This window comes from Lissotriton vulgaris, chromosome 12 (assembly GCF_964263255.1).
Source record: "Lissotriton vulgaris chromosome 12, aLisVul1.2, whole genome shotgun sequence".
Taxonomy (NCBI): Eukaryota; Metazoa; Chordata; class Amphibia; order Caudata; family Salamandridae; genus Lissotriton; species Lissotriton vulgaris.
Genome location: NC_141700.1, coordinates 146,612,685 through 146,626,388, shown reverse-complemented (window position 1 = coordinate 146,626,388; position 13,704 = coordinate 146,612,685). Strand labels below are relative to the sequence as shown.

Sequence of the window (13,704 nt, the reverse complement as noted above, 5' to 3'; positions counted from 1 at the left end):
TCAAAGTGATTTGAATGGTCAGGAAAAGTACACCACATCATAGCTCCAAATGAGCAGAGCTGGATACAGCCAAATCAACTCTCTTGGGAAACAAATGAAAATACAAAAATAGGCATGATGGGTGCTGCTGAGTAGAAAACATGTCCAGATTCTAGATACCGCCAATGTCTTGAAGAACAAGTTACTTACCTTCGGTAACGCTTTTTCTGGTGGATACAGTATCTGCCTGTTGATTCCTCACCTTGTGAATATCCCCCTGCGTCAGCAACGTTCGGAAAATTCTTTTGTAGCACCCTGGCGTGGACGACGTCATAGGAGCACGACATCGCGCGCGACTCACGACTGACGTCACTTACTCCTTATTAGGCCTACGTCAGCGTGATGACATCAGTTCCGCCCTTTTTTCCGTGCCTTTGAGACACCCGGACGGACCAATGACAGTAGATATATACATATACAGTGTACACAGTACATAATATCCAAAATTATACACAGTGTGTAGCAAATGCATGAAAAACACAATAAATATCCAAATATAAATATATTCGCTTCAAACCCTCTCTCCCAGCCGGGACAAAGTAGCAGCACTTGCGGGTTCTCTTTATGCTCAGTCTTTATTCAGTGCTTAACACAAACGCATTTCGGGGAAGCCCCGAAACGCGTTTGTGCTGCTACTTTGTCCCGGCTGGGAGAGAGCGTTTGGAGCGAATATTGAAAGCACCACCGTGTTTAGCGACACCTGCCGAAAGAGTGATCCGCAAACAAAAGGTGCAGCGGAGCGAATATATATATATATATATATTTATATTTTCGCTCCAAAAAACACCACAAATCTTTGATGAAAACAAGACACCCAGAGCTCCGATTTTGAAGATTTATTTGGCAGATGACAAACTTCACGACGCGTTTCGACATTACGGCTTGGTCTCTTACGAAATCTCTCTCCCAACGGACAGCGCTTTGGCTGCAACGCCAGGCGAGACCTAAAAAGGGAGGACATAGAGGCAGGACTGGTCACTAGCAAAAAATAATTTTTGAAAGACACTAAAACAAACACATGAAACGCAGAGTGGCCTTAAGCCCACAAGAGAAGTACATACCAAAGTATATACAAGAGGTCTGGAATGCTTGACCTAAACAAGCATTGGCATGGCCAATAGGTCTCGCCTTTGGGACCCTATAAGTGTTTAGCGAGAGCTATTGCCTTTGCCAGTGTGTTTAAGCTATGGTGTAACGTATTGTGTCTACTGTTACAAAGAGATCTCAGCACCAGGGGTATAAACCGCTGAGCTATCTCACTGGCACTCAAGTGGACCTGCAGAGTTCAAACAGACGGAGAACGAGAGATCAAAGCAGTAGGTACGTTAACACTGAGAACTATCTCTAGGACTGGTGCATTCGCCATGGACCTCAGCATGCCATTTCACATGTGTGTTACCCAATGAGCCCCCTCTGCCATAGGTGCATTAACCAACTGAGTCAGCTTACTGGGAACTGTGCAAACACAGGTCTCTGCTACAGGTGCAGTAACCGAGTGAGCGGTCTTATTCGGATCTGACATGTGGCCCTTAGGATACATTTCCATGCTGGTTACACCCATCTCTCAGCAGGCTGCTGTGCTCAACCAGCTCTTACTCCAAGGTACACTCTGATCTCTGCCACAGGCGCTTTGAGCCGCTGAGGTATCCCAATACTGGTGGTACCTGTGACCAAGAGCCTCTTGCACACAGATCTGTAGCAGGAGCTACACCCACCGAGGCAGCCTCCCAAGCCCAGGATGGACTGAGCTGCAGGGAGAAAGTGAACCCGCTTCTTGAGGGCTGACGCTTCTGGTTTTGAAACCTTGGGTGAGAAGAAGTTCAGTGCATAAAGAAGGGGAAAAAATGAAGATTACAGATCAGGCGCGGCACCAGCGAGCGTCCACGTCACTCCCGTGCTTTAAATCTTAGTAATGCACAGATGTCCGAGGGCTGCACCCCGAAGATACTGAAGTCAGGGAGGGAGGCCCGGAGAGTGCCAGTATCCGGAAGTGTTATTTTAAACACTGCCTGCAGCAGCACGGGTTAGGAGAGCCAGTGTGAGGAGGGGGGGTGATGGAGAGAGCAGGGCAGGCCGAGCAACTCCAGAGCCAGTGTGAGGAGAGGGAGGAGGACGGAGAGAGCAGGGCAGGACGAGCAACTCAATTGTTTGCCATGAGCTGGGTGACCAAGCGCTTCTTACACACAGATCTGTAGCAGGCACTACACCCACTGAGGCAGGCTCCCAAGTCCAGGACAGACTGAGCTGCAGGTATGGAGCGAACCTGCTTCTCGAGGGCTGACGCTTCTTGTTTGGAAACCTTGTGTGAGAATGAGTTCAGTGCATAAAGAAGGGGAAAAATGAAGATTACAGATTAGGCGTGGCGCCGGTGGGAGTCCACGTCACTTCTGTGCTTTAAATCTTAGTAACGCACAGATGTCCAAGGGCTGCTCCCCAAAGTCACTGAAGTCCGGGAGGGAGGCCTGGAGAGTGCCAGTATCCGGAAGTGTTATTTTAAACACACCGCCTGCAGCAGCCTGGGTTAAGAGAGCCAGTGTGAAGAGAGGGAGTGGGGTGGAGAGAGCAGGGCAGGCCAAGCAACTCCATTGTCATTGAGCCAGCTGCAACGCTAGGCGAGACCGAAAAAGGAGGAAGCAGCTAAAATCAGCAATTAGAGCACATGGCATAATGGGCATGCAAATTAACCCTGGAAGGCTCTCAACATTGCAGTTATGGACTAGTAAGAAATGAAGCAGATATGCAATATAGCAATGTCAATATTGCAGTACACCTGGAGTAACATTTTAGGCAAAGGCAAAAAATTACTCAAAAAGAATGTTTTATTGACAAAATACCTACATTTAAAACCGCTCCTAAGCATTTGACACTGGATATTTGGAGTTTTCTAAGTATACCTGCAATGGGATAAAAGTGTCCTGGGCTGGTAGTCTTTTTTCCAGTTTTCAAAACAAATTGCCTACACAGCTACTGATAATGGAGAGGAACATGCACTTGAACCGAATAATGCTCACTCTTCCTCATGGCACAGCTGCCCCTCCCTCTTTATTGCTCCTTCAACTTCAAGGCACTGATTCGCCTTCCTGCATGTGCTACTGCTCCCCTTCATCATTTTCCACCCCACCACAGTCTACCCACCTCTAATCCACCCCAGTCTGCCCTGAATCTGCCCCGAATCTGCCCCACTCACCCGCCCGCCCTAATCTACTACAATCTGCCCCGAATCGGCCCCACTCATCCACCCCGCCCTAATCCGCTCCAGTCTGCCCCGATCAGGCCCCACTCATCCACCCCACCCAAACCCACTCCATTCTGCCCCGAATTGGTCCCATTCTAGTCTGCCCTCCTACAGACTGAGTAATCTTCGGTTGGAGTTTCAAGGCAGCATGAAAATAAATCAAACCAGTAATGTAGTCCTATTCGGATGCTGGCACTGATGTCTATTGTAAATAATGTGCTTCTCATTTAGCGCAAACCTTCTTATTCTTCATTTCAATATGAAATCATACATTTTCGAGCAATCATCTACCCGCCCTAACCCACTCCAGTCTGCCCCGAATCAGCCACACTCTACTCTCCCCCAACCGACCCCACACTCTAGTCTACCCCAACCGACCCGAGACTCCAGTCTATAGCAATAGTGGAAGAGTTACACTACTTAAGAGAGTGGCAGGTGCGGCAGATCATCCCAGTGACCCTCCGTTTGAAACCATTGCTGCGCTAATTATTCCTTAAACTGGCACTGCAACCTGCCATAGGGAACTTTGGCAATACAGGAGGCCATCATGCAGAGGAGGCACATGACTGTTCTGACCGAGACCTGCCAAACTGGTTGGAAGAGAGGACGCAGTGCTTGGAATGACTGTATTCGGGCAGTGTTTGGATAGGCAATGCAAATTTCGAAGTTGAGAATTGCTACCAGGTAGGGGTGGATCTGGAGTGATTGCAGGTGGTACAAGGCACTTGGAGAACACCCGTGGAGCAGTCGGGATGCCAAAGGGAAGCACATTGAACTGGTAATGTTTTCCGATGACCACAAACCCTAAATAGTGTTGATGTGCTGAGTGGACTGAAATGTGGAAGTAGGCGTCTTATGTAAAAAGCGTCCCTCAAGTCGTCTTGCTGTAGCAGCGGAATAACATTTAGAAGAGTGATACAATACTTCATTTAATAACTTTCAATGAAGTATTGTATTTGATTTAAATTGGTCTTTGAGGAGGAGGAGCTTCGCGGGCGACCAAGATGGCCGCGTAAGCTCGGAGCTCCGCGGACCCTCCGACCCTCCGCAAATATCCTGCTGAGAATCCTGCTCCACGTTAGTGGATTCCGATTGGTGAGAGGTCGCGGACACAGGAACTGCTTTCCGCTTTCAAATCCGTTGTTCCTAGACGAAGTTACGTCGAGCTGAACTTCGTGCCAGTGATGCGCCATTGTCTCATGGGTGGCTGCTGTTCGTACCGACGCTCCGCATGATTGAAATGCGAAGTGGACATCTTCGGTCCCTGCTGGCGAAGTGTATGTAGCTGCGGAGTCGCCTGTTATCGGCCTGGTCTATTTGCTGGCTTCGCCTCTGTTCTGCACATCTGCTTCCTTGTCCGGGCAGCGTAGCCCTTTGTTCTCCTTGGGTCCATCATGGCCGGCAGAGGGGACCCCGACAAGACGTCGAACAGAGGCGCTCGGAGGACGACTCAGACGCAGTTGAATAAGATTGACCGGTATGCCCAGCAGCGAACCTCGCCCACTGTGGTGGTCTCCTCTAAGGACTCGTAACGTGCGGGCTCGCCTGATGGTTCTGAGCCTACTTTGAGCGATGTTATGGGGGCCATCGCGGGCATTCGGACTGAAATGCAGAAGCAACATGAGGTCCTTACTCATAAGGTGGACACTCTGGCCGTGGATCTCAACCTGATGAGGGCCGACTTGGGAAAGACCAACGATCGGGTGAAATCCCTTGATATCAAGACCTCCAGTTTGACTACCGATGTTTCGGACCTGCAAGCAGAGGTCCGGACCCTAAGATCGGTCAACGACCAATTCTCCAGAAGGCTGGAGGATTTTGAAGGGCGTGCAAGGCGGCAGAATGTTCGCATTATTGGTATTCCGGAGGGAGCGGAGGAGGCGGCAGCGGACCTTTTTGTGGGGGATTTGGTACAGACTCATCTCGCACCATCTGGCCTGAGTAACTTCTTTTCTGTGGAACGGGCCCATCGGATACCTGGCGGCCCTCCGAAATCGGGTGTTGCACCTAGACCCATCATTGCCCGGCTCTTCAACTTTAGAGACCGGGATGTGATCCTTCAAGCCTCCAGAAGACACGGGCCGCTCAAATTTCAGAACTCTGAGGTGCACTTTTACTCGGACTTCACCAGGGCCGTTCAGAGACAGCGTCAAAGCTTTGCAGGGGTGAAACGGCGCCTAAGAGACATGGGATTTAAGAACTCCATGCTATTCCCTGCTAAGCTACGGATTGAACACGAGGGCCGAGCTCTGTTCTTCGATGTGCCAGAGAATGTGAGCGATTGGCTGGACACTTTGCCGCAACGCCGGGAAGAACATGATGAACAATCCGGTGGCGCAACTGGTGGTTCTGATCTCTAGGACTGGGTTTCGCTTTGCCGACTAGGGCGGTTGGTGTCCCTGATGTCTGTGACTGCTAATACCATTGCTTTTTCGGTTTTGATATTTCTCCTGTTTTTACATGGAGGGTGGCGGGAGGGGGTTGCGGAGATTCCTTACTCCTCTAGGGTCTTTTTGTAGATTAGTTTATGGGGCGACAGGCACACTGCTGGTTGGGGGGGCTTTTTAGTCTGCTGCAGGGGTGCAGGGCGGGGGGGGGGGGTGGTGGGGAAGTTTGTTTGTTTACTCTTTCTCTTCTTTTTCTACCTTTTAGGCAATGGGTTGTATATATTGATCAGTTTCACTTGTTGTTGAGGCTTGCCGGGGTTGGATGGGGCCAGGGACACGATGATGGGGGGTAGGAAACTACGTGTTCTTAGTTGGAATGTTAACGGGTTGGGTGACCGTATTAAGAGAGGGGTTGTGATTCAACTGGTTAAACGTCATATGCCAGATGTCGTTCTCCTGCAGGAGACACATCTGGTTGGAAATACGTGTAAAGCGCTCAATCGTAAAGGGTACAAAATGGTGGCCCATTCGGGGTTCTCCTCGGGATCTCGGGGGCGGGTGTTCTTGTCCGTGCGTCCCTTCCGCTTGAGGTCGACACCACTGTGATCGATGAGGGGGGGCGGTACGCCGCCGTGGCGGGTTGATGGGAAGGGCGTGCCCTGACATTACTTTTAGTATACGTTCCCCCGGGCCTACAGTCCAGCACTTTCCAGGACCTCGGTGGCGCCATTTTGAATTTGCCTGCTGGATTGCTGATAGTGGGGGGTGATTTCAACTCCGTTTGCTCCGGCTCCTTGGACCGCCATCCGCCTAGAGACCTCCGTGGCTCCCAATTGTGGCTGCCATCTTTCCTTGAGACGTTGGGACTGGTGGATAGTTGGCGGCTTTTGCATCCCACGCAAAGTCATTACTCCTTCCACTCTGTCGCCCACGGTAGTCTTTCTAGGATCGACTACGTTCTAACATTGGCTGCTCACGCGCCTGCCGTTTCTGAGGCTCGTTTCCTGGCACGGGGGTTTCTGATCACTCCCCGCTGTGGGTCACTTTCGACTTTGATATTGTCATATCGGAACGACCGGCGGTTGTTAACCCGTGGTATTTCCGTAATCCCAAGACTCGCAATCTCCTAGCTAAGGCCATCGATCTCTATTTTACTGAAAACGGGGGATCGGTTGCGTCGGCCGCAACTTTATGGGAGGCGTTTAAAACAGTTTTGAGGGGCGAGGCTTTTGCTCTTATAGCTGAAGCCCGTAGAGTTCGGGATGCTGATTTACTACGCATTGAGGAGGAGATCATGGAGATTGACTCCCAATTGGGGGCTGATCCCGATTCTGCTCTCCTACATGACCTCTCCCTCAAACAGTCGGAGTATCGGGACCTTGCTACAAACGCTGCCCTCGCCTTAGCTAAAGAACAGCAGGGTCGGATATACGACGTCGGCGACAAGGCCGGGAAGTTGCTGGCCTGGCTGGATAGGAAAGAGATGGCTAGCCGGGTTGTACCCGAGATATTGGGGGAGGACGGCGTTGTCGTCACTGATCCAAGTGCCATAGCCGAGTCTTTCGCTGACTACTTTCGAGGCGTCTACACCTCTGCCTCGGACCGGTCTGAGACCGATTCGACAGTGTTTCTTTCGGATGTCGATCTTCCGTGCCTGTCGGACGAGGAACGCGGCGACCTGGACAGGGACATCTCTGTGGATGGGGTCGCACTTGCGATCCGCTCACTGCGATCGGGCAAGGCGCCTGGTCCCAATGGTATCCCAGTTGAGTTATATAAGATCAGGCCGGATGTGGTTTCCCCACACCTGCGTAAAATGTTTCTGGAAGCGCGGGAGAATGGCCTACTTCCCCTTGACCAGAGGTTGGCCACCATTGTGGTCATCCATAAGGAAGGGAAGCCGAGAGATTTGTGTCGGTCATACCGACCCATTTCTCTCCTGAATGCTGAGCCTAAGATTCTCGCCAAGATACCCGCTAATCGCCTGGTTGGTGTTATCGGCGACCTAGTGCATCCGGACCAGTCGGCTTTATTCCACACCGCAACACTGCCCTTAACTTGCGTAGACTCCACGGCACCCTGGCTAGGGCCCACACCCTTGAGGAGCCGGCAGTCCTTGCGTCCTTGGACGCCACGATGGCTTTCGACTCTCTCGAATGGAGTTACCTTTGGGCGGTGTTGGCGAAGCTCGGTTTTGGCCCGGCCTTTGTGGGTTGGGTGAAGCTTTTGTACGCTGACCCACTGGCTAACGTTGCCGTCAATGGCCGTATCTCGGCGACTTTTGCCCTCCACAGGGGCACCAGGCAGGGTTGCCCCTTGTCACCTCTTTTGTTTGCGCTTGCTCTTGAGCCACTTGCGGCCTTGTTACGGACACACCCGGATCTACATGGTATCAGCTGGGCCCCTGGCTTCGAGGACAGCGTCTCCCTTTACGCGGATGATATTCTGCTTTACCTCACTTCCCCCTGCAAGTCACTTATTGTGGCATGTGATGTACTTAGACTTTTTTGCCAGTACTCTGGCCTCGTTATTAACTGGGCCAAGTCTTCCCTCTATGTACTGAAAGGGGACACACCGCGCCTCCCTAGAGGCTGCGGCATCCAGGTAGCCAGCCAGGGCTTTAAGTACTTGGGGATTTATATCTCTGGTAATGCGAAGGCGCGCTATGAACATAATCTGCTTCCCCCTCTTCTCCGCCTCCGGCGAGACGTGGAGGGTTGGCGCAAACTTCCGCTTTCCTTACTCGGGCGCGCGGCATTATTTAAGATGATGTCTTTGCCCAGGTTTTTGTACTCCCTGCAGAACACCCAAGATCCGGTTCCGGCCAGATACTTCCGAGAGATCGAGGGCCTTCAACGTGCCCTGCTCTGGGATGGCCGACCCCGCATCGCTATCACGAAGCTCACGCTTCCGTGGTACGACGGTGGTATAGCGCTACCGGACGTGCGTAGATACTACTGGGCCTCCCAATTGGCGGCCATCAATCACGGTTTCTATGGTCCGGAAAATAACCCTGGATACGCGATGGATAAGTGGCTTTTGAGTGGTGGCAATTATTACAGGGCGCTTTATTCGAGGTCTCTGGACAGGCGGATGTCGGGCCCCACGAGAACGGCGGTCCATATTTGGAGGGCAATCACCAAGGCTCAGGGCTGGCAAGGCAGGCTGACTGGATTCACCCCGTTGTACGATTCAGACATTTTGGGCAAGTTATGGCACACCAAAGGGTTTGATAAGTGGGACCTTATAGGCATTTCCAGGGTGGATGATATGGTTTCGAAAGGTGAGATCAAGACCTTCTCCCAGCTGCAGGCTGAATACCAGCTAGGTCCCTCAGAGTCTTTCCGGTATGCCCAGCTGCGACACGCATTACTTTCTGCTAAACCAGATGAGGGGGCGATTCCAGAAAGCTCCCCGTTGGAAGACAGGGTGCTGGACGGCCATATGCCTGACAGTGCCATCTCACTGTCTTATAAGAAACTTATTAATGTTCGCACTGACCTCCTCCTAGGGGTGCGGGATCAGTGGGTGCGCGACAGATTGGAAATCGATGAGGACTGGCAGAGTGCAGTTTCTTCCCCTAAGGAGGTCGCCATCTCTTCCCGTCTCCGGCTGGTGCAGCTCAAAATCTTGCATAGAGTGTACGTGACTGGCCCCCGGCTTGTGCATATGGGCTACTCTGTTGATGGGCTTTGTCGCCGCGGCTGCGGAGCCCTTGCCACTTTTATGCACATTCTCTGGGAATGCCCAGCCATAGCCTCCTACTGGAGGCGAGTGCACCGGATTATGGATGAAGTGACTGGGGTGGTAGCGAATGCGGAAGCTAGGAGATGCCTCCTCAACATTTGGGGACCGACGCACCACAATGTGGCTCAGACGCAGTGGGTGACCCTTGGCAACATGGTGGCTAAACGCGATATCGCTCAGAAGTGGGGGGCTTCGGTAGCTCCCATGGTGGTACAATGGAAAGCCAACATGGATTGGTGTATGTTCAGGGAAAAGACGGTCTATGTTGCAAGGGGTAAGCCCAAAAAGTGGTCGAAGGTGTGGGGAGCCTGGAATGCCTATAGGGGAGACATTTGTGTGCCCCCAGAATCTATCTCATTAGAGGAACATTTGTCGCCATAGCCTGTGACACCGACTGTGATACGGTTTAAAAATTGTATCCTGTGTTTTCTTCTCCCCCCCCCCTTATCCTGTTCTATCTTCCTGGTTCCGTGCTTGTGTTCCCACTGCTCCCCCCTGCCCCGCTGCCAACGCTTCACTGGTTTTTCTACCCCATTGCCACTCTTTCTGTGCCTTTCTGGCGCCTTTTTCTTCTTCTCTCTCTGTGTTCTTTCACGAAACAAAATAATAAAATCAACCTTCATTGTACTGTGACATTGATTCTTGCACTATCGCTCGCCTGTTTACATGTGCTGCCTTGCCTCCGGGATGTCAGGCTGAATAGCTGTGTGCACTTTTCAAATAAAGGTTTAAAAATTTAAAAAAAATAAATAAATTGGTCTTTGACCATTTTATATTTCCCTTTTATTATATGAAATGTACATGTATTTTAGAGATTTGTAAACTGTGTTATATGTCTTTTATGATTTAATTATCGAATAAAGACTTCTTGAAATTAAGTGACCATGTGAAAATGCTCAGATAGGATGTATTAGTTGAGGGGCCTACGGTCTGGGATAGGTTGGAAGGAGCCGTCCTTCATGGGTATCAGGAAGACTTGTGTGCCCTGCAGCTGATGAGACTGTCTCTATGGTCCCTTTGAGGAAAAGCGCTGTGGCCTCTTCGCTGAGCAGACACTGGTATTTTGGGGATAGTCTGTGTTAGCTGGGTAGCATGGTGGGAGGCATGGAAGTAAGCTCCAGAAAGTAACCATGCTACTGTCACACCCACTGGTCAGGGGTGATGTTACTCTATGTGGGTGAGAACCTTTGATGACATCCCCCTACAGGTGTAGTGTGATCAGGGGAAAGAGCCAAGTCAGGGCTTGGTGGTGGAGGGAGCTCCTTTGGGGGAGCAACTTCTGCCTTTACCTTTGGCATTGTTGTCTCCTTAGGACACCTAAAGTAGCCTCCTCTAGGGCAGGGCTGCTGGGCCAGCAGGAGCTAAAAATCCAGGAAGGCAATGGGGGAGGTAATCTCCACGATAGGGTGTGCGGTGAAGGGACCTGCAAAGGCTGGCCATGCAGGAATAGCCTTCGCTGTCTCAGATTATTTTGTTCCAGCATTTGGTCATCCTGCGGGCTGGTGTTAGCTGTAAAACGGCATTTTGAGCAGGTGTTGCTGGACATCCGGCTTGAAATCGGAGACACAGAACAAAGCGTGCCTACATAGGAGCATGCTTGAGTTAATAAGTCAAGAGCGGCAGTGTCGGCAGCGTTGGCGCACACAATATGGTGGTTTTCGAGATGAGTTTGCTATCTGAACCCTCAAGATCTCATGTACCCTTTCTGTGTTCATCTGGGAGATACTGAAGAAGCTCCTCTATTTTGTCCCAGTAGGCATGGTCATAACGAGTAGTTGGATATGCACCAATGATTGGTTGACTGCACTGCAACTCTTGCCTGCGGTGTCAATTTGTTAGCTGTCCTTATCCGTTGGAGGATATTCACCAGATCCAGAGAGTTTGCCTGCCCGTGGGTGATGTGTACCACCATGAAGCCAGGGAGAAAAAGAGGAGGGGGGACTGGCCTTGAATATAGATGGGGGTCTGTTGGGGATGCCTTATATTTTCTTCCATCCGAGGAGTGATAGCCCTGGATCTGAATGGATCTTGGAAGATATCAGGGGCTGGTTGCAGCATGCCCTTAAGCATAGGCAGGCATTGAGAGGGGCAGGTGGTGGTGGAGAGGGTTTTGAAAAGGAACTCCTCTCCTATGGGGCCAACATGCATGTCGACCTTGTGGTACAAGGCTGCTCTAGCTACCATCTCATGGTAAGATGTTGAGTCAAACTCAAAAGATCTTTTTCCGGTTACTATAAGAATAACCATAAAAGCACAGTGCGATTGACAAATTAATAAAACTCCACCATAAAAGCGTAAACATATCATAGCTACATTATGCACGTTACATACATAAATAAGACCACATAATCATGGATCTATGATAATTAAAAACATTTCTTTAAAAGGCTAGAACAGCAGCAATTACATTTACTTTATCCAAAAGTTGCAGTGCCAATAGCGCTGGGCGACATTGTCTCAGTCCAAGTTTCTTTAATAAAGACGTGGAGTCAACAGGGTGGTGAGGGTCGGGTTGGGTACAGGTCAGATCTGTGTCCCCTGGAGGTTTCACATCATAGGAGTAATAGGTTCACCATGTTGGGGTGTATCCTAGGTATTCTCCCTGTGTTATCCTGTTTCTGAGTGCGGGGACCACATGTTGTGTATGAAAGGGGGGGTCAGGTAGAAAATGAGCAAGGGATGGGGAATACCACTGTCTCGGTGGAAATGAGGGTGGTGGTTAGTCAATGTCTAGTAGAGGGCTGGTGGCCCAGTTTGATTTCTCTTGACGTTTCATCAGAATGGGCATGTTGAGAGCCTCCTCGAAGCTCGGCTCGTGTTTGGAGGCTAGTGAAGCAGTCACTGGTGGGCATGTGATGATCTGGCACATGTGAATCACAATGTGCCATTGTCAAGTGCCTACCTCATCCTGGAGTTTTTGAGGAACGCCTAGACTGTTGTCTACAGCAAGGTTTTTCGGACTGGTCTGAAGTCTTCAGCTTCGATGCAGAAGTTTCAACTCTGGCAGGCAGGGCCAGTGCGAAGGCTGAGGCTGGAGTGGTTGGTGCAGAGTGATCTGGCTTCGATGGATTCTTTAGCGTTGCATCTGAAGCAGAGGTTTAGTGACGAACATGGCCCGACTGCTGTGGTGGCCCGAAAGTTGCCCTCTGTGGATGAGAACTACAGGATGCCCCTTTGCAGTGAGCTGCTCAATATGCAATGTGTTGAGAGGAATGGGGAGCTGGAACCATACTCACAAGCATTTGTGCAGGTGGAAGGTCTTCGATCTCAAGGTTGGAGTCAGAACTAGCCGTGAGCGAGAAAAAGCTCATCAGCAGCAGACGGCTGCTGATGAGGACATCGAGGGGTAAGAGGTCTGGAGTGTCGTCTCCGCTGCTACGTGGCACTTCAAGGTTACAGGCCGATGGTTGCGGAGAGGCTTTTTCAAGCGAAAGCACAGAAGGAGGCCTAGTCAAACTCGAGAGAGAGGCAGAGATTACAAACCTGGTGGAGATCAGCCCTGAGATCCTTTGCGTCACAGTGAGGACAGTATTTGAAGGGTGCCCGTCTATTCCATCACAGTTGAGGCACTGTCGAGAACGGAGGAGAAGAGACTGGGAGGCCATTAAGGGTGAGAACCCGCAACGGCCTGAGGACAACCGAAGAGTCGCTCGGGGCAAAGGATACAGACGTCGACCCGAGACAGTAGTTCAGGGAATGCTAACGGAAACAATACTGACGGAGGGAGAGACACCAAGAAGGCTGAAAAGAGCACCACTAAGGAGTCCATTGGGAGCACACATCCCAACCAGATAGCGGGAAGAAAATAATCTAACAATGGTTTCAATGCCCATGCACATTACCAACAAGAGTCACCACAATACTAGGGACTCAAAAGACTTTCAAAGAAAAACAACTTGCACACATCTGTGCCCAACTAGATTGCATGAGTATGCAGAGCAAGTGTATCGACAGCCAAACATGCCTCGAACCATAGGTTTTCAGCCAAAAAACAGCCTTTATAAAAGCAACAGTTTTCACCAATTTTTCTCTAGTGAGCCAAAAAAAAACACGAACTGTGCCACTGACCTTACATTACACGATAAACAGAGCAGAAATGGCTTGCTGGAAGGTTATGTAGACAAATAAAGAAGCAAAACCTAAAATTAGATTTGTTAAGATGTTCTGTAAATATGAAGGAATCTGAATTTGGAGTCAAAAAATAAAATAAGTATCCTGAGATTGATTTATTGGATCAATGCAATTGCATAATAGTGTCTTCAATTGAATTTGGAAAAGCTCCACCCTTATTAAAAT

The 13,704-nt window shown here is 50.3% G+C and overlaps 1 protein-coding gene across 1 annotated transcript in view; it reads right to left on the bottom strand.

Annotated features, from left to right (window-relative positions):
• SMG5 (SMG5 nonsense mediated mRNA decay factor) overlaps positions 1–13,704 on the bottom strand; it is a 317,166-nt gene that overhangs the window by 83,658 nt on the left and 219,804 nt on the right. The window lies entirely within an intron of this gene.